The sequence below is a fragment of the Larus michahellis genome, chromosome 7 (assembly GCF_964199755.1).
Source record: "Larus michahellis chromosome 7, bLarMic1.1, whole genome shotgun sequence".
NCBI lineage: Eukaryota > Metazoa > Chordata > Aves > Charadriiformes > Laridae > Larus > Larus michahellis.
In genome coordinates this window covers 7,587,420-7,607,510 of record NC_133902.1, presented here as the reverse complement: position 1 = coordinate 7,607,510, position 20,091 = coordinate 7,587,420, and the positions used below count along the sequence as shown (strand labels likewise).

Sequence of the window (20,091 nt, the reverse complement as noted above, 5' to 3'; positions counted from 1 at the left end):
GATGCTTCTGAGGTTTCTGCAGCCCTGCTGGCTCTCCGAACAGGGAGCGGAGCCGGAGGGAGGCAAGGACTGGGGCTGGAGATGCAGCTTCCCTCCAAATAATCATCCGGGAGCTAAATAGACTTTCCTCAGACAGACAAATAGACTGAAATAGCAAAGATCCTGCCATTCAATAACCACTCCTGGTCAGAATTTACTTTGCTTCTACTGTCCTGGATTCTCTAGACAGCTATTTATGTATTTCCCCTGCCACCCTAAATCACCGCCTCTATTGCAACACTTTTATTGTAGCCCTGTTAGCAGGCAGAGACTGTCCTTTATGTGCAAGACACACTGAGGATGGAAGGAAGGGAATAGCCCCTGACCCAGGTTACGGGGCTGCCTCCAGCCTCAGACCCCACTGTGCCATGGGGCTCCCACCAAGGGGAACAGGACTCCGCAATCCCATCTCACTTGCTGTTAGACATCGTGTCTCAAGACATAGTTCCATCGCTAATGCTTTTTGGGATCCCAAAAAAATCAGCTCAGGTCCCTTAAACAAGTCCAACTAAAACCACAATGCCCAGATTTACCCGAATTACAATCCCAACTAACAGTTTCTCAAAATCTGCAGCAGCTGGCACTGAAATATCCTAAGCAATGAATGGGAAACACTGTGGAAGTGATGGAGATCACACAGTTTGCACAATTTCAAAGCTTGCTCTAGGACTGACAAGGAAGCATGGTAGACACTTGCTAAACTCACAGTTTGCTCTCACTCCATAGAAAGGGCTGTTGTGAAGCCTAATTTGCAAAGTGCTTGGTGGGCAGGAGATCAAAGGTGCATCTACTACATGACTTCAGCATTTCTGTCTGGGCAGGAAGCAGCAAAGTCAACAGATTTTTTTTCTTAGTTCCTCACATCTCCATTGGGCTGGTCCAAAGCACCTTAAGTGTATTAGAAAGCCTCCCCTCCTCCTTTTCCACAGCTATGGATCAGATCTCCTGTTTGCCTTCCAAAGTGCCCACCTGGCAGTTTTACCTGCCAGCATTCCCGAGGGCATGGACCTTTCTAGATTTGCTCCCTGGATGTCCATGCACAAGCTCTATTACCATCCTTTCACGGAGCAGAGAGTGGACTCATTAAAAAAAAATAATCTTCCTTTCATAGAACAGAATATACAAGGAACAGACAGGGACAAGTTTGGCTTTGTGTCTGAGCTCACCCCAACGCCTGTTGCTTTATTGTCTGCTTTCAGATGGGAACAGGTAATGACGTTATTCACAAAATCAGGCTTTGGGCCCACGGCCGAGTTACCCAGTTGGCGTCAGAAAGAAACCAAAAAGCACCAACTTACTCATGCAAACTGGCCCAACGTCAATACACAGTGAACAAAAATATGAGAAAGAACAAACAAAACCAATGCTGACAAGCCTCTATCAATTAACTTATTGCACACCTCCTCTTACTAAATTAACGTTAATTAAAAAAAATACTAGAAAACAACCGCCCTCAAAGATACATGCACGCACATCTGATAAATAAATTATCCTAAAACAAAGGAACCAAGAGTCCAAAACTATTTTTGAAGAAAATTAACCTTGGGAAAAATAATAATTTCTATTTTGCCTACCAAAATTACATCTGATGTGCAGTGCTATACACATGAACACACACAGAGGCACAGTAATTTGATCGTACATTCAGGAGTACTGAGAGTTGCTCTATATTTGGAATAAGCTCTGTGTTCTTGCTGCAGCAAGTAAAAATAAGGATTTTATACGAGGGAGAGAGAGACAGAATAGTACATATGTGCACACACAAGTTATCAAGCATCTTTAACACGTGGGTTTAAACACAGAAAAAAGCAACCAACCGGCAGGGAAAATTCTTCGTTGAGTGCAAGCAACAAAAAACCTAAACAAATTTAAATTAAAATAGTGAATTGAAAATCTATTTCTACAACTGCTTACAAAATAATCATCCAATGCGCATTTAAAATGTCAGTGTTATTCACTTTGCATTAGTAGCTCTCTGCTCTGACCCAGGCTCTGCAGACGGGTCTCACACAAAAGCAGACATTAGCCAGCAATGGTTTCTAAAGAATATCTGGAAACATCAACGTGTTTAACGCCACACAACCATTTCCGCATCGTCTCTCCAGCGCCAGAATCCCACCGCACGCAAGCCTCGTGCTCTCCATCCTCACGCTGTATGTTTCTGCCCTCATTCCGACTGAGGATTTAGCTCCTTGTTGTCAGAGGATGAATGTTTTTATTCTGTTTGCTCCCAGGCCAGTATCAAAAGCTCCCAGTACATGGGTTAACCAGATGATCCTTTAATACACAAAGGACCCCCAAACAGCTTAACCTTAACCCATCCGTAAAGATTCCACCCAGCCTGCTAATGCTGTCCTGAATCGTGTTCTCTATTATTACATCTGAAATCCGTTAAAATTTCACACAATTTCCTGCACAGCAGTGTATATAATAGTGCTGGGAGCCAATATGTTTCTATAATTGGGCCTGTAGTGGGGCAGAGTCCAAAGCAATTAATCCAGCCTCCTTCCTTGTTTGCGCCCATATAAAGCTGACAGGGTAGAGAGTAATTGGAAGTGAGCGGCCTCTATCCCCTACTTTAAATTAATATTTTCCTGTTCTGATTTAATTTCACCCGGTAACAGTGACACAAAGACACGCCATGTCAAGCACTAAGTAATCTGCAGCAGCTGCCTTAGGAGGAAACTTTTATTCATCAGTAATATACTGACCTGTATATCACTCCACATACAGTACACAATATTCCTGTCAAACAGACAGCTGCATTTAACTCTGTATAATCAGCAGAGACAGGAGAAAGAAAAAACTATATGTAGCATATATGTAGTCCTGTATATACGTATATATATATGGGTGTGTGCATGAAGGATATAAAACAGACACAGGAATTTAATTAATCATGAAAAATTCAGCTTTCCAAAAGGGGGGGGATTAAATGGCAAATATAAAAAACATGCTAATCAGCAGAGCCAAGAATCCATGCAAATGAAAAGCCAGAAGTAATGGCCAAAACACCCAGGCCATTAAATCAAATCACTGAGAAAATAATGGCTAAACTCTCTCTTACTTGTAACACTCAATTTATGTAGTCAATATGGCTCTGAATGAATGAGTGAAGGTACTAAGAGCACAAATCTAAATTCAATATACATATCTTAGAAAAATCCCCAGCGCACGCGCTCGCACGCTGACAAGCCATATAAAGTGGACCCTGCTATTGCATGTGGTATGGAAGGAGGAAGAAAACTGGCTTCATTTAAGAAGATTCCCCGTTTACAGCAGACAAAATATCGAAATAAACATAGATTACTGTAACAAGTGCACCGCTGCCTAGGGATTTACGGAAGTCTGTGGCATGCTGGGACCAGTCAGGACTTGGGAGGAAGAGAACGGAGACCCTTCTCCCCACACGCGAGTTGCTGTTCCTTGAGCTCACCCGTGATCACCCTCGGCTGAGCGGCACGAAGGCTACGACACAGTTAAGCACATCTTCCATTCTAGGGGAAAACACTAAAGCTGTTTGCACTTCAATACATGCTATATTCATATACAATGGCTAAAAAGAATGCAATATTTTTATTTTTTTTATACCTAGACAGACTGCTCAGACATGGACCAGAGGCAGGACCTCACACTTGAAGTGCCATTACTTGATGGAAATAAGGTTTTTATTTTCCAAATAAATGGGGATGCTCAGTGTTACCCACCAGATTTCTTTTCAAACTCATGGAGCGAAGTTTTGGGGGGAATTTGAAGATAACAGCTTCTTTCTATCCAGTACCACAATGGCCACAGACACAGGTTCCCTGACCAAAGGCCTCCTGTCCCAAAGTGTAACAACATTCACTGTTAATACTCAGCACGCTCCGCTCTCTGTACGTCTGGGAATGAAAAGGAGCCCCAGTGGACCTGTCTGTAAGATGAAGGACCTTGAATCCACGTGGGCTGAAGGCACAGACACCCCAAACAGGAGACCACAGTTTACAAATTGCTGTTCAATACGCAGCCAGGAGCGGTGACATCCAAGTTTATCAGTGATGGAGGAGGAGCTGCGTGAGGTTTACTCACAGAAAAGCCTAGTCTCAGGAGACGACTGAGGGACATGGCAGCTTAGCCCTCTGTGGATCAGCAGCTTATTTCCAGTTGCTTAAATTTTCTCCTCCTCTCTTGTTCTTGAGTCCGTTGGATTTTCTTCCTACTCACTAGTATTACATTTTCATTTACAGGCAGTATGCTTAGGCCAGAGATGATCACCAGTACCGGTAGCTAGAAATAGAGCTGACACAGGTGCCTACCTCTAAGAAGTCCCCTGCATCAGAGCACAGCTAAATTGCCAGATAATCCTACAGCAGCAGTTATTGCCCCATGAGATCCCATCTGTCTCCCCTCCAGGAGCTGAGGCCATCGGACATCGCTACCAGCTACCACGGTACATTCACTTGCTCAAAGAAACAGCTCCTGCCCTTGCACGCGACTTCAGAGACACTCACAGCCCTGCAATCAGCCATCTCCCCAAGAAACCGCAGCGCTTCACTCCGGACCCGTTCATTAGAAGCAGGATTACCTTTGCAGCCTCAGCACAGCTTTCACCAAGACCCCCAGAATCCGCAAACCATCGACTTTGCAAAATCCTGCAGAGGTTAAGTATTTGGCACACAGTTGAGGGTACCTGAAGCTCTTTGCACCCAAACCTGTGCCCATGCCAGCACCAGTAAGGTGGTGGTTTTGCAGGAGCAAGAAGGTTTGGTTCTGGACTTGCTGAGTTCTGTTCCAGCCTATTTATTACTGCTGCTCCCATCACCTGCCAAATCCATTTGCACCACCTAAGATTTCTAAATCAGAGTTCGGTTTTTGCACCCAAATGAAAGAAGCTTTTTCCAAATAATGCTTTAAACGCAACAGCACGTGTCCCACCGTGGTTCTGCATCATACGAAACTCAAGCAGAAGAGATACCATGAAGAAGCAAGCTAGTTACTTCAGGGCAGGATTTTTTTTTTTCCTGAAGAAAATCACCAGATGAGCTGCAGCAGCATCCTCCAGCATCCTGCCTGGAAGAGCGAGCCAGGTTGGGTACGTCAGGAAAGCTGCAACAGCACTGTAAGAGACAGAGCTGAGCCAGGGCAGGAACCCTCCTGGTCCCCCACGACAAGCTGCAGCATGAGAGTCCTTTTTATTTCAATAAAAGCATGCAATGGCAACACCAGCAATATATCTAACTACCCACACCCTTGGCTCTTATTTAGCAGTTTGTCTTCAAGGCTACACTGCAACAATCCTAGCCTTTTTACCTTTCCTTCCTTATTTAATTTTGTTAAATTCTGCTGTCTGAAATAGTAAATAGGAAGCAAATAGATCACACCAATTCTACTCATTATTTCCATTGATTTTAAATCTGGACAGGGCTATTATGATCATGTTACAAATTGTCTGTTTGTAGAAAGAAAAGTTTAAAAAAACCAAAAAGGTAAGTTATCTGTTCTTGCCCCAAAGTGATGGGCAGCATTATAACCAGCTGTTCCCCTTCACTCCCGCGGTGGCTGCAGTTAGTGCCAGAACAAATGATCCCTTTGTGCAGTTTTGCATAAATGTTTGTCAAGTGTCTCGGGCTTCTCTCACAACGTTGGCTATTAGGGAACAGAAGTAAAATTCCCCAGAGCAGAAGCGCGTGTGGGGAGTTATCCACTTAGGCTCAAAATCCTCGTCAATATATTTTTGTCTCCCGAGAGTCCGCATGCAAACAGGAGAATAAAGTCAGTGATAACCATGCAAAGGGTGGTTGCAGAAGAACAGGCAGGTGCAGGGAGCACTTCAGCAATTCTGCAGTGGCACTAACCTTCACTGGCTGGCAAAAAAATGCTGGAGCCAGCATTAAAAAAAAAAAAAAACCAAAAAAAAAACCACACCACCCTCAAAAGCTTTTGAGCATCAGCCTTGCAGCCAAGCACACCCAGCACACTTCGATTTTGATGTACAGTTTGAAACAAATCAATAGCAGTATAATAATACTCAGCACGCTGTGTAATTTTTATATCATTAGTTTTCATTTTCCGCTCCCCATGCATCAAAAAACTTACAACGGGCTCGTAAAGTTTATTTAGTATTCCATGAATTCCTAATCAGTTTCATTTCATAATGATTCAGAGCGGCCGTTGCCAGGGCCCCGGTGTCAAAAAATCGATAAAACCAACACACTTTTCCTGATGGCGGCTGCAAAAGGATCTATTGTAGGGGAATTATGATTTATGTCTGGGCTGCACCACGAGCAGCGGCAAGCGACAGCCTGGCTCAAGAGCTGAGATGTTCGCCAATAATGATTTATATGCATGCTTCTCCCCTCCCCCAGCTCTTCGTGCCCCCTCCCGCGCACCACCACGGGGCCCCATATGCTGTGTCGCAGCAGCCTGGGCTCTCCGGTGCCTGGCTGCAGCCGGGTGCTGCAGACAGACCCAGGCAATCCTCGGGCCCGATGTGTCCCCATCGCATCTTCTGCAGGAGGACAGAGCACCAGTAACACCCCTCCCCCCCCGCTTCCAGCTCCCCGTGTCCCCAGGCTCTCGTGACAATCTATTCAGCTCCGGCTCCAGATGAGCACGGGGACGGTTCGATTTTCAGCGACGTGCAGAAGGTGCCTATTTATCTTGGGGCACCCATTCTGTCAAGCCCGCCTGGGGTAGGGAGGCTGGCTCCAGGAGGGAGCCTGTGCATCGCTGCACGCATGAAGACTTGGGCCAGAAGAGGGTAAAACAACAACTGTGCAGGGTGCTAAGGACGGGCAGCATTGAGGTACCCTAAAAGAAAAGTTAAAGATGATTAAAGAAAAACCCAAACCCCTTTTTTGAAGGCTAAGAACCCAAAATCTGAGGGACGCAGCTACCCTCCATCACATGGCGTAATGTCCTTAAAATATGGATATTCTGGGTTAGGAAGGTGGAGGATAGTTACAACTGGTAATTTGGAAGTTGCTCGTATACCATCAGGAAGCAGTAATGTGCAGAGATAACACTGGGTTCTGCTTCATTTAATATGTTAATCAGGTTGGTGGTTCTCCACCAGGGAAAGGGAAGGCCAGAGAAGAGTATTTGAACACAGAAAGCGCAGGTACAGCTTGTTGTTAAAGCCCTGTTTACAGAAAGGATGAACAGCATCATTTAAACATCTAAATGAATTTATTGAGATGCCTTTACCGCTCTTTTCTCATTTCAATAGAGAATTGTCAGCAGCCCTGCTCCATCAGGAGCTTCACTCCCCTCACCCTGCTCCAGAACCCGGGGGAGCTGTGGTTGCTCTTTTAAGCACAGTCCTTCGGCCTCAATGCCACATCCACCTTTCCATCCTAATTTTATGACATTTATTAAGATGTACAGCAGCACGTATGATTAACAACTTGCTTTCACCTTTTCTGAGCTCCAGCAGAAGCTGCAAGAAGGAAGATGAGTTTTGAGTCACCACAAACCAGCTTACAGCCCAGCCTGCTCCATTATGCCAGTTGATAAAGTAAATCAGTCAGTTTTTTCCCTATAGCAGAAATAGGCTGCTTTACTGTATACATTGGGAAAGACAGCGAAGAAAAAGGGGAGAAATAATCTCCCTTTTTAGTTGAGTCGCTGACCAGAAATAAGCAAGCTCATGTCCAGAGCACAGTTGCTCTCACCCTGAGCAGCAGACAATGCAATCACTCGTACTTTTAAGCCTCTAGTCATCACAGAAGAAGTGCTCAACTTTGTGGGCTGGCTGGGGGAAGGGATGCATGTAACCTGCTACGAGGACAGTTCATGCGAAGCATCACCTCCCTTCCCTCCATCTGACAAGCTGGAATATTGCCTGGAAACTACTGCACGGAGCAAGACAGCCACACAGGGACACAAGCAGCTGTAGCTCCTGCTCAGCTGTTTTACGGCAGTCACACCTGGAGAAAAAAGGATGGGTTATTTCCTCCCCCCTGCCTAGTTTTGCACCCACAGAATTGCCTGCAGGCAGCAGGAGAAGCTCAGAGCGACCTGTCCATCCCCCAAGCGCCGGGCTCAATCCCTGCCCATACGCCTGGCCTTTTTGTCCTCTGTTCCTTGCAGTGGGAAAGCAGATTATCCAGGTACAAACAGTCCCTAAAACTTGGCTGCTTACCATTAACTTCTCAATATAAATACTATTTCATCTCCCTGACGTTTAGCAGGAAGGCTAAAACATTTCACCCGAGTAACACCTGCCTAAGACTATTAGTACAGGCTCCACAATTGGCATATTTTCCCTTTTTAATTGAGCAAAAGAACCAAGACCTCCCAGCACTGTATTAATGTCAGCATGAATTTGCCTATATCAATGGTAAAAATGGTATTTCAGACACTCGGTATTGTTATAACAGGCCAAACTCCTGCCCGGTGCACCAGAACAGAAGTCAAGGTTTGATTGGAGCCACAATATTAATTTGACAGACTAGGAGAAACAGAAATAAGCCACACACTCAGCACCGTGCTTCCTGAGAAAAACCTTTAAAAGTTAAAATAATGAACAAACTGATGCTTTAAAGCGAGCATGTAAATATTAGAAATTGCACCTTCTGGTTTTTCATCATGCTATGTTTAAATGGATCACGTTTATAAGATTTTCCTCTATTAAAACACAGACCTGAAATTTTATTTTAAAAAATAAAGCTGAGATTCACACCTAGCTTGCTCATCGCCTAGCTCTAGATCTTCGAGTTAAGTGTTGCTGGGTCCTCCTATAAATACATGGAGTTAGAAATTAAGTATTCAGCAGTAGCTCTTCAGCAAGTCTCTAGTAAACAGAGGGGAAGTTTAAGTTGGAATTATGCCACTTGGTTAATAACAAGCAGTTATGACGAGATGATTCGGTAGCTTGGGTGAAATGAAGGTCCCAGTGACAGTATTTCATCCATTTATTTACACGTCATGTTCAGACACACACACACTCACACTGTTTGCTGATTATCTCGGAGAAGCAAGGGTTGAGATCCAAGCTTCTCTTGGTCTCCCTCCTCCAGTACAAACACGGTCTTTGTAAATGGAGAGTACATCAACTGGGAAAGCACTCCGAGACACCCAGGGGTGCTGGTGTTCTTATTTGGGGAGGAATTCTATGAAAAGCATCACTGGAACACAGCATCCTCTGTAACAGGAAATTATACATTTTTAGTACTTTCCTTAGCCATTGACAGAACAGTTGACAGGCATTTGCTACCAGCATGAAGCTGAGTCTAACAGAAGTAATTAGCCACCAGCTTTTAGAATTTATAGTCTCTTTTTGAAGCGAGACAACCGATTTACTTATTTTTGAATTAGGCTGATGAATCATGGTGCTTTAGGGAAACTTAAGTGACATAGGTGGCTTTGTACAGCCGTCCAAACCAAAAGCAAGTTCCACTCGTTTTCTCTCCAGCTGAATTCAGATGATGGGAATGAAGTCCAAAGGGAACAGGAGATCCCAGTGGGAAGTAGCAAGACATAGCCACAGAAGGGGCTGGGGGGGGGAGGTAGTTCAGTCGAGAAAGATGCATTAAATGGTGAAAGGAGGATTAGACTCTTGCATTTCATGACAAGAGCTGCTTTACAGACAGATACTGCTCCTGTTCCATACATGGCTCACTCATGCCTGCCTCCAAGATGTTGAGCAATAACTTGCTCAGCTTAAGAGCACAGGTTCGTAACAACCAGTTGCGACTCCCCGTGAGTCAAGGTAGAAGAATCGGGCCATCAGACAGCACACACCTGCGTGAAAATAACTTCTGCAAAAGGAGGCATAGCGCTGCTTTCATCGCCTTTGAATTTAGCCCAGGAATGACCGGATAGAGTCATTAAGACCCGCAATCTTATTTACAAGACATTTTTTTAGAAAGACAAAAAGACCTGCATGGACAACATAATTACATTTTGGTTAGCATAAGTTAGCCATTTCAGTACAGCCACATTAAACAGAAAATAGGGTTTTCCTCCCCTCAAAAAAAGTAGACGCTGCTAGGAACTGCACTTTTATTATATGGGGGGAAACCAGCTCAAATATTGAGATTTAAGGGAAAAAAATAATCATGAGTTTATGTTCACAGGTTCCTGTGAATATTTTCAGCATATTTCACCGTATCATTGCACGGTGGGCTCTGTTCATGCTGCCAGAATGGATGTTCCATCATTTCTATAGTGGGCCTGTGTGACATTCATTAAGTGCAGCTACAAAGGGAGAGGGTTAAACAGCGCGGCCTCTTTTCTCTGATTTGGTCATACATCAGCAAGCGCTCCAGGTTAAATGCCCAGAATACCGCAGCAGATGGATAGGGAGAAGGAGAGCGGCAGATACTTCACCCCACACTACTTAACCCAGGGAAATGAGTCTCGGAGTCGGTGTCATGGTAAAATATGGAAGCTCACTCAGATAATGTGCAGTTGAAAATTTTTTTCCCAAGCCTTTACAACTGACTGCACGTTAAGATACCACATACCCCCTTCTGCAAACTGCCAGCTCACTCCGGCAATAGTGGCTATTTTTGTGCGCAATTTATCTTTATTGACTATCAAATAAGAATTTTAACCCATAGCGCAATCAGTGCTACAAGCGCAAAACATTGCCTCTTCGCCTCTGATTTCACCCCATGAGAAACTGCACGCTGGGAAGTTTACTTTTTCCTTACCCAAAAGTCCTTATGAAATAGTTAAGAGTGGACACTTCCTACTTTAAAGATTCCACCCCGATGGGCTGCATCAGCACCTGGAAGAACGGGCACACACTGACTCGTGCTTCAGGAGGGCTCAAGAGTCACCGGGTCTCCCAGTGCCAGGCACTGCACAAAGTGGGGAACCTGCCCTGTCCCCTGGAAGCTCCACATCTCATCTGAGATTACAGCAGTTGGAAAGTATGAGACGGCAATGCACAGTGCTTTCAGGTGTTGGTTTTTATTTCAAAGGCTGTTTTTAATCCTCAGTCATTTGATAGCTAAAGGTAACGCCCATTTTAGATTGCACAGTGTTGCAGTATTCTGGATTAGCCCGGCTCCACAACTGTGTTCCTAAGTAGTTCTATAAGAACCCAACGCTGGCATCTTTTGGGAAATGCACTACTTAAAGTCCTATCACCAAAATGCTACCCTTGTGGCATTTTTGCAGTGCATTTACAAGGCAGGCAGGCAGGCAACAGAAAGATGATAGCACTACAGTTCAGGGTCCCAAAGAAAGACATCACTTGCAACACATGTTCATCTGATATTAAGCACATACACTTACACACCTCAACAGCAAATAAGCCGCTATCACCAAGTGACCACGTGCTTACTGAAAAGAGCCTTATTTCAGAGATTATGAGACTAAGAAACAGAGACCAGAGCTGTGTCCTCATGCAGCTTAATGACAGCTAAAGAACTGCTAGGGTACGTACACCATACAGCACCAGCCCCTGCACACAGAGGCCCTGTCTGCGATTTATTCAGTAATGACTGATGTTTTTCATTCTTCCATATAGCAAAGTCTAAAGTTTTTACTATCCTGGTTCACAGATAGGAAGGAGGAGCAGGGTAGGGGTGAAGACACATTGCTAAGCGAGAAAGAACAAAGCACTTGGTACTGTCTTCTTTAGTTTATTCTATCCCCCACAAGAAAAACAAAAAAAGGCAAAAATCATAATCCAACTAATCAATGGAAATGAAGACACAGTTAACACATATAAGTATTCGGTACATGAGCATACATGCACATACGATCATAAGGCCATGCCAATAATTTACATTCTGACATAGAGAAATAACGATTGAGTTGTAACTATAGCCTTTCTTTTCCCTTAATAATCATAACGGAAAATCCAGAGCCTTGCAACATCTATTGTGTTTTTTAATATCTCAGAAATAATTGCTAATCAAAGCTTCACGCGGCGGGGCCAGTAGGAAGTGGATACATGTCCTCAACACAAAATTTTCATGTGAGCTGAAGGAGTGGGAAGATGCAGGGACACCTAATTTCCACCTTGTGATCCAACTCCATCTGATGAAAAAGATTGCCCAGCAGTCAAAAATCAAAGTCACACTGTCCTGGTGAGAGCCGGAACGGTGACAGGTCCTAGCATGCCGGGAGAGCAGGCATGCAAGCAAGTGAAAATTTGGTCTCCGCTAGGTGTGGAAAGTCAATGTTATTTGTTTTTAAAGTTATTTTAGAAAACATGTAGTTTTTGTTCTCTTATCAAGACTGATTCGATACACAGGGGTTCTACTATCTTATTAACCTTACCAAGTCTTTTCCATTATATTTTTTTTTTAAAATTATTACTGTTCATTAGTGCCAACTCTGTCACAAGAAATTTAGTCCGTTTTCTGGAATCTGTGGTGGTTACAACAGTTCACGATTTGTTCCTTTTTGGCAGATGAAAGAGAAGTTTACACAGAAAAAAAATAGTTTAGTGACAACTCCTTAATCACTAAAATATTTAGCATCTACAAGAATTTTTAAAGCTGAGTAATGCAATACACAATTAACACCTTGCCTTGCTAATTAGGTAACTCATTGCTAATGAGGCAGCAATAAGCTGAGCAGCAGTCACATAATACGAAGACAAGGTCTTCGCAGGCAGTTTGCTCCTTCTGTCAAAACAACTCGTAACACTTTTCCTTCCCAACCAGCTTTTTCCCCCTGAAGAAGACACACTCTGGAAGTGCTGAACACAACATTAGCAGAGAAAGGCTGTTGTGTTCCCTGTCCCTACGTCTTGCTTAGTGGCATCCCAGGAACATGGGGTAGCGTGACTTCTGAGACCCAGGGTAGCTCCCAACTCCAAATAAGCCTCGGAGACCAAAACAGACCCCATGCACATCCCTCGCCTTGCTGGCACAAGTCTGCCTGCAGGCACAGGGACCAGTTCTAAAACAAAATTCAAACACAAACACCTTTGTAATCAAGCCCTTTGCTTTTCCCACAAGGGCACCTCCCAGCCAGATTTCAGATTTCCTACCAAGGGGAAGATTTAAGCCATATATTTACATGTCATTACATACTTGTTGGATGATGCACGAGATGGCCACAGGACTGGCAAAGCAGTGTAATAGGAAAGGTGACACATTTGGAAAGGAGAAAGTTCAAGCACACACAAGTTATGGTCAATACCATGTTGGGGTTTAGTCTTAGAAGTTGGTTCCTTGCTCCCAATTCATCTCCCAGCACATGGACACAGAGCCTCCCACAGAGACAAGTAAACTCCTCTCCCACCTACATTCAATCCTTGGTGATTATTACTAGTTAATTATACTGCAACAGCACAGAAGCTCCAATGAAAAGAGGCACTCCAGGGAAAAAAGAAACATGTTATCTGCCTCCCCCCAAACTAAGAATGCCAGTATAAAGACTAGAAAAGAAGGCTCCAAAGATCAAGCTTTTCCATGCTCTTGTCCAAGTGCCTCTACCTTCCAGAAAGATTTCTTCACTTCTCACACCGTCTCCCTATCACAACAATTTTAACCTTCCTACTGTCATGTTTGAGTGAACCATTAATACATGGAGCATAAGCTACAGCTGCTCTGCTTAGAGGAGCAGCTTCAGAGAACAGGAACAATTCTCATCCGTGCTTAAAAGCATCTTACACTCAGAAGAGCTGATTTCAAGTCAATATTCAGTCTCTTGGAAATAATTGTGTTGAATAAAGAGACGTTTGATGGTGACGGTTGTTTCTTAATGAAACAGATTTGGAAAATTCAGATAAGCCTTACTTAAGCCCACTCTTTAAAATAAAGAAACAAAATAGATATATGCAAGCCTGAATAGTAAGGGTACAAGTGAAACGCAGCCAAAGTTGACCACTCAAGCTACAAGAAAGAGCAAGGTTCCTTGCTGCCGCTGACAGCTGCAATTTTAACAAGTTTTGTAGCATTTAACTCTCATACATATATTTTTCTGCCAAGGCTGTAAATCTTATCTTACTATTTAAACTGGAGATAATTCCAGGATTGAAGCGATCTTGGAAAAAACATGCTTTAAGACAGAACCGCTGGCACAACTTGTCTTTGTGAAAGGTGCTGCTAACAATAAAATTAAAGTGAGCAAGGGCTGGAGCTGGACCATTTGTGCCTTCTACCGCCAATACCATGTTTGTGTCAGGGTAACTTATTTCCGTGGAGTACCCAATACAGAATCAATAAAATCAACCTTCAGTGGTGTTGAACTTTGCATTGTGTAACGACAATAGCTCAAATTGAATTTTAATTCTTTTAATTATAATGGCGCCCAGAGGCCACATCACAAGAGGATTTTGTTCATCAAGGAAAAGGAAGTCACAACAGCAGCTGGCAAAAGATGTCAACATTAGATATTTGCACAAGCGTATAGAGGTATTCTGGGCTTTATCCTTGACAGAGTAGCCAAAACCCAACTGTCTCTCAGATAAAGGCAAGGCTGCGCTTTCTTTTCCAGGGGTTCTTTACAAATAATAGCTGTTTTCTATAAAGAAAAAAGATAAACCCTTAAACTCCATTTATACCATCCTTAAAAAAAAAAAAAAAAAGAGAGAAGGGAGGGAAGAAGGGAAAGGTTAGGGGATTAAACTTTGCAGATGCTTTGCACAGCCTGGCTAAAGCTCTGGAAAGACCATCTCAACCTTTGATCCCTTTGGGGAAAGAAGCAGTTATTTGAGCAGGCTTTTTTGGAACACATGCTGTGGACATCTGTGTCAGCAGGCCCTAATCAAGGCAGACCCATAGTGCTGGACCAATTTGTGTTCCAGGATTCAGACAAGAATATGAAATTCCTGATGGGATAACTAGCTACCTGTAGGGGCATGGATGAGCTTCCTGGATAGATTGTGAATGAGTGACAGTTTAATCCAGGTTTTTTCCATGTCTTTTTAGTTTTTGGTTTTTCTCTTCTTTAAATCTAGGAGTCTTTTAAAGAGACAGATGTTCAGAGCATTACCCAGAAGTTTGTTAGCTTCAGGAGGAAAATGACTATATGGTTCTCTTTAGTTCCATCTCCTCCCATTCCCAATTTGAAGTAACAAGAGTTAAAAAAACCCCAACCAAACAGTCTTTGAAAGTTTCACAGGATTTTGCATCCAAGGAAGATCAATGCAGAGAACCCTATAATTTAGTTTGCACATAATCCAAACTAGAAATTTGAGGGGAAAGAAGCCCCCACACACTCCTCCCCTTGTACTTCTTGAAGCCCTCAAGGCCTTCCAAAATCTGGTAACTGAAGGAAAGCTGGAAATGAGTTTGCCATTCATTGTCTCTGGTGCTGTAGACACCTAGCATGTTTCCAAGTCCTCAAAATCCCAGATTACAAGATACAGCAAGGCTGTAGGGCCTGAGCAAGGCTCTCAATCTTTTACAGTGGCACAAATTATGAGCAAAACCATCAAAATAAATTCACCAACCAGCTGGTTTCAAGCATGGCTCATCTTCACTAGTGCAAACCATCTCACCCTAACCTAACAGCTTCACCTGTGTCCGGCCCAGGTTTGTTCTTATTTCAGCGCACATGGCCAAAATCCCCAGCCAGCGCAAAGCCTACGCTCCAGCCTCTAGGACAAGGATTTGCAGCTCAATTCAGCATTTGATAGTCACAAGAATTGGAGTGTCTTTTCTTCTGTCTTTGGCCCTTTAGTTGAGCATTATCTGAAAGTCTCACTGAGACCCTTTCTGTCTTGCCTCTAATCTACTTAAAATCATCTGAAGTAGTCAGCAGTGCAAAACTCACCATTCCTGAGACAGGCATAAGTAGTAGCCAAACATACAAGCACAAAGCAACTCATGCTGGTTGGGACACAGCAGCACAATGAGGAGTTCCGATGGCAGACAAAACAGGAATAGCTCTTTGTCAGTGCCAAATCCAGACTCAAACGAGAAGGTGAACGCAGAAAGCGTCAATAACAGCAGAAGCCCCATGGAATGCCCCCACCCAGCCTTCCACCGCAATGAGATCTTTTCTATTGGACCACAGAATGGTTTAATAAATAATTTATCTGAGAGCGGAGCCCCATTACCAAAACATATTATACCTTTGCACACATGAGTGGTCCAACACAAGGTCAGAAACAGGAAAGCAGAGCACAGGGATTAAAAAAAAAAGAGAAAAGAAAAGACAAAAACAAGCAAAAAAGCCCACACAGATGACCACAACACATCCTTGGTTTTCTTAGGTCTTTCCCTTATTCTCCAAATTACCCACACAGCAAAAAATGGGAGAGGGAAGTCCAGCTGTTTCAATAGCACAGACTTAACGTGGGTCTCTGGCACGAGGATAAATTTTGCCCTGAATTAACAAGAGCAATAGTAACTGGAGTCTTTGAGAGGCACTGTCAATATTTGCTCCACTTGTCATTGACAGAAAGCACAAATCCTGTAGCCTGAGTTTCAGCGCATTTCAAACAGAGTCATCTGGAAGCACGGAAGCAGGCTCTGCTCAGGGTGCTAATGCGATTAGCACCCACGAGAGACCTGCCAGGCAGTAACCCCCTGGGTGGGACAAGCTGGGTGAGCAGCAGGGAAGGGGAAGAAAATCCCGCTGCGATCATGTAAAGCGTCATGACTGAAGTAACACCAGGTAGTAGAAGCATCTATTCTATGAGAGAAGTAAATGCCTCATAAGGACAGGTATTCTCCTGAGAGCATCTCTCCGATATGAGAAACATTTAGCATCTTGCCAGTTGCAGCGTTACATGAACCTTCATAAATTAACCTAAACCCTTGTAGATTATTTTTTATTTCCCCCTCCCCATTTCTGCCTGAGACACTGGCACTGACAAGGAGTTCCCAGGATCTGTGCTTCTATAACCAGTCTTAACACACTAATGAGATTATCTGTGAGCTATGTTTATCAGAGTACGCCCCTGGATTTTGAAAGTCTTTTCCCAGTTACTGTCTCTCCTGGTTGGCCATTGGGCACAGACAACACTATTTCCTCAGCATGCTACTGAGTTCCTCCCCTCGTCCCCCTTTAGCAGCAAATAACTGTTGAAAACTTTTCTAGCAGGATATAAAACCAGAGGTGTGACTTAAGGTTGCCAAGATCACGAACAGGTGGCAGCCTACTTCTCTTGCAGGGAAATTACTTCTCGGATTTACTAAATTCACACAGCAAATTGAATGAACTATGTCCATGTTAGAAGTCCAATATGGGTCACCATCTCAATTGCTCTCCTCAGTCACTGAGCCACGGGCATGTCTTTGCTGTAGGGTGGGGAAAAAAGAACCAGATAACTCCCCACCCTGCCACCAAGATGATGGTTTGAAAGGAGAACAAGCACAAGACTGAGCAAGAAGCAGCTTAATCACCTGTTATTCTCCAGCCTGGTGGGGGTGGCCTTTCTGTGCACATTAGTGAGGTACCATGAAAGGAATTGGGAGTATGCAGCCCTAGGTGTCTGCATCTTCACAGATGTACTTCCTTGCTCTGCTGTCACTTGGCTTCTCTGCCGCCTACAAAGTCACATGTGCGTAACTTCATTACTTTCAAGGTAACCTGTTTGGCTACAGAGAGCCATCAAGTTCCTTTGGTCCCCAGTGTTTAATATAGCCTGGAGCCATTCTAGAAAACACACACAGCCTCAGCACAGCTGGTACTGGAGCCCCAGTGGGGACCAAGCTCCAGCTGTGCCACACACTCCAACACAGATGTGTGGGTAGATTTGGGATGCAAATTACCACAGCTCACATGGACCACCTGAGCTGGCCTGGCTACCAGTGGTGATTAGAGGCATTTTCCAGCTGCAGGCATTTCTCCCTTCAGCAGTCCTGCTGATTTCCATCAGGCATCCCCTCACACTGACACCTAGAACAAAGCTGAACAACTGCATGCTCCTCCTCCTCTGCTATTACTGTATTTAACACACTGCGCTACTGCAGGAAACTGTCCCAGCCAGACAAGGAATTTGCAGTCTGGGGACCATCCATCCACAGAAACACCACTTGAACCCAGATGAGAAGTCCCATTTAGTTAGAGCAATCCAGCTGCACCTAATTCAAACAGCAATGAGCTTGCTGTCTGCTTTCTTACATTATTTCTTCCTGAATCCTTCTGCTCCACTCTACATCAAGGGGGGGGGGGGGAATCATTTCTTTCCTCCAGAGCTAATTCCCATACACTGCAATGAGAGAAATGCAATGTTCTGAGCAATATAAGCTGGAAAGTGGAATTATTTTCTGCACCATTCAGATGGAAATGAAGCCTAGCCTCAATTCTGCCACCCACCTGGAGCCATGGTATGATCCTATAGATCTTTGGATCAATACCACATCATAGCTACAAAACTAGAAGGGGGGAAAAAGAAGAGGCACAAAATCAAGGAGTGTAAATTTTACCTAAATTAGTTCTGTAAGGGTTTAACCCCCTTTACTACCACTTTTTGGACAAAGGTCCAGCAGTCAGCTGGGGGACAGAGGAGCAGAGACAGAGCATTTTGCTTCCTTTTAAAATAGCTGGTCTTTATTCTGAAGGCCATTGTCTCTCACCCCAAATAAACGCACAAGATTATGTTGCATATTTTCAGTTTGATTATGGGTGGCGAGAACAAGAGAGAGTGATACACCCTGTATTATTTCTTAACGATTCCGTAAATTGCAGCATCTCCACGGGAGGAGTGGTTTGAGCCGCCTCCCTGGCTGCTAGCCACCCAGGCAGTTTGTTACAGGCTACCAGAGGAGTTCCTGCCCACACAGTAGAGAGATGAAGAACGACAGGGTTTTGTGTTTATTTGCTTATAATTTAGGGCTGCCTTACATCACAGCACGTAGCTGAACACGACATTGTCAGGGAGAGCTGATATTCAGGAGTGTTTTCCCAACCACGCAATTCCCTGGCTCTCTAGGGACATCTCATTTGTGTCTGAGGGACAGTTATTTCACGGAGTCCAGTACATGGGCTCCAGAGGAGCACTGCTCACAAGCCACCTGAGTGATAAAGGTGAATAAAATTGTGTTCTGCATATTTATTTTGAACTCTCAGGGGCTTCCCTGGGAAGTCCACCTTGTTCCTCTTCTTCAGAGTAGACTGGCCCCTACCCTAGAGGTAGCCCAGAGACAGAGACCACTGCTGCAGAAGCTGCCAGTCCTACACCTCCAGGCACATTCCCAGAGACCAGAGAAGGAGAAACAAGACATCAGTGCTCTACAACCCCCTCAATAACTGCTTTCGCCCAAGCAGAAGTTCAAGAAGCCAAACACGGCCATATAGCAATGCTATGCACGCCAGGGACACCACACTGCTACTGCAACATCTTCACCAACCACCTCCACATCCCAGCCCCAGAGAAGAGGAAAATAACATCTTACCTTTCGCAGCAGATGAACCACACTCACGGGCCTCACACCAGAGCCTTGGAGCCAAAGCAGCACTTTCCAAGGTGGGCATCAAGCAGGCAATGTCCTGCTAGCCTGCAGCAGCCTGGCACAGGTACCACTCACTCCACTGAAAAGGAAAAAACAGCCCCCCCCCCCAGCTCCTCACTTATTTCCCCAGGGTCTTGCTAACCACGCACAGCTGCAGGCCCTCGTGATGGCAAGTGCAGGCAGGTTTGCTGTAGCCTGGCCTCCCTCCCTGCCCTCCTGCTCAGCCTCTCGTTTAAGGCTCATCTTCAGGGTTTGGGTTGATGCATCGAAGGATAATGTGTTCCTGGCCAACCATTGTCTCCTAGCTCATATCTGAGACCAGCGTGGTAAACTGTGCTGGTATTTATTACCTTCCAAATCACTATGTCCTTCTACAGGAGTGCAATTCTTCAGTGCAGGGTTGCTTCCCTCTGCTTTTTTTGTTTAATCAGAAGTTTTACAAGATCTGATCTTTATGCCCTCAGCTCCTGAAGTCCAGTGAATTCAGCTGCCTTTTGCCTTAAAAAATAAAAATAAGTCCTTAATCCTCCTACCTGACAGGAAAAGCCAACAGATGAAGATCCCTAAGGTCTGCACTGCAGTTCAAAAGAGCCCGCAAGACTTTTTTAGCGTTCAGTATTTCCTGAGTTATTTCATGACTGTGAACACCCACAGTTACCAAGAGTGTAACACTGAGCCCAAATCCTTAACTATTGCACCCAGGATGGCTGCCACACGTTCCACCTCTGATCAGCCCTGATCCCACAGTGAGAGC

At 44.4% G+C, this 20,091-nt stretch overlaps 1 long non-coding RNA gene across 1 annotated transcript in view; it reads right to left on the bottom strand.

Moving 5' to 3' along the window:
- Positions 1 to 19,412, bottom strand: part of LOC141746762 (uncharacterized) — a 145,871-nt gene extending 126,459 nt beyond the window's left edge. Inside the window, exon 1 of the long non-coding RNA XR_012588475.1 lies at positions 19,281 to 19,412. This is a non-coding gene — a long non-coding RNA (uncharacterized LOC141746762). The remainder of the gene's footprint in view (positions 1 to 19,280) is intronic.
- Between the last annotated feature and the right edge of the window lie 679 nt (positions 19,413 to 20,091).